The sequence below is a fragment of the Myotis lucifugus genome, unplaced genomic scaffold, assembly GCF_000147115.1.
Source record: "Myotis lucifugus unplaced genomic scaffold, Myoluc2.0 scaffold_19, whole genome shotgun sequence".
Lineage (NCBI taxonomy): Eukaryota > Metazoa > Chordata > Mammalia > Chiroptera > Vespertilionidae > Myotis > Myotis lucifugus.
The window spans coordinates 7,868,286-7,869,893 of NW_005871067.1; positions in this window are offsets into that span (position 1 = coordinate 7,868,286).

The window sequence follows — 1,608 nt, forward strand, 5'->3', positions numbered from 1 at the left end:
TAGCAATGGTACACATTTTAAAAAATATTTTTATTGATTTCAGAGAGGAAGTAAGAGGGAGAGAGATAAAAACATCAATGATGAGAGAGAATCATTGATTGGCTGCCTCCTGCATGCCACCCACTAAGGATTGAGGCTGCAACCAGAGCATGTTGGAATCGAACCGTGACCTCCTGGTTCATAGGTCGATGCTCAACCATTGAGCAACACTGCCTGGGCAATGGTCCACATTTTTAAGGCTAACAAATTGTTTTCCAGCTCTATTAAAATGTAATGTTCTTTTTTCTTTTAATATATTTTTTATTGATTTCAGAGAGGAAGGGAAAGATAGAAACATCAATGATGAGAGAGAATCATTGATCGGCTGCCTCCTGCACATCCCCTACTTGGGATCGATCCCACAACCTGGGCATGTGCCCTTGACCAGAATCAAACCTTGGATCCTTCAGTCCACAGGTTGACGCTCTATGCACTGAGCCAAACCAGCTAAGGCTGTAATGTTCTTTGTAGTGTATGAAAGATTGGAACACATATTTGATAAAACTGTTAATATTTCATAAGAGAATGATTCAGGCACAGGATGGTAAAACGTTAGGGCAACAGAAATCCACGAAATTGACCTTCTCTTGTTCAGTATTCTAATGAGCTGAGCTAAACCAGATGATAGGTTTCTCTCATCTTGCTAGTTTTTGTATTAATGACTTCATTCTTCACAATCCCAGAGACAGATTTCCTCCTTCTATCATCTCTAGGTCAGGATGAGATGATACATATTCACTCGTTTGGATTACAATCCCTCCTCCCATTGATTTTTACAATGTCCTGCAAATGACAGGTAGGGGAGTGAAAGCAGAAATCTAATGACATGTGTATAATAATTTATGAAATTCATGTTCGAAACAGATAAAGGATTGTTCAGATCAATGTGCTCTTTTTTTAATACCATGTGCTGATATCTATTTATCATAATTTTGAGACATTAAAAATACAGAAAAATGCTCAGCTGGTGCTGCTCAGTGGTTGAACACCCATCCATGAACCAGGTCACTGGTTCCATTCCTGGTCAGGGCACATGCCCAGATTGTGGGCTCAATCCCCAGTGTGGGTGTGCAGGAAGGAGCCAATCGATAATTCTCTCTCATCATTGATGTTTCTATCTCACACTCCCTCTCCCTTTCTCTCTGAAATCAATAAAAATATATTTTAAAAGACACAGAAAAGTACTGTGGATGGGGAAAAAAAGGGGGGCTGTATGTAAAGTAAACTCAGGAGGTGATTTGATCATAAATTCCTAACTGGGTGGAAAACAATGTGTAGTCACACCCCAGGCATATACCTTCTTTTTTAAAAATATATTTTTATTGTTAACAGTATTACAAATATCTCCCATTCTCCCCCTCCTCCCAGCCCCAACCCCTCCCTCAAGGGGCGAATACCTTTCTTCTTCATTGTTCTTTTTTTTTTTAAAATTAAATCTTTATTGTTCAGATTATTTACAGGTTGTTCCCTCCTTATATCCCCCCTCATAGCACCACTTCTCTTACTACACACCCATGCGATCAGTCTTTCCAGTCCTCCTCTGGCGCAGCGTAGGTATGTTTGTTATTT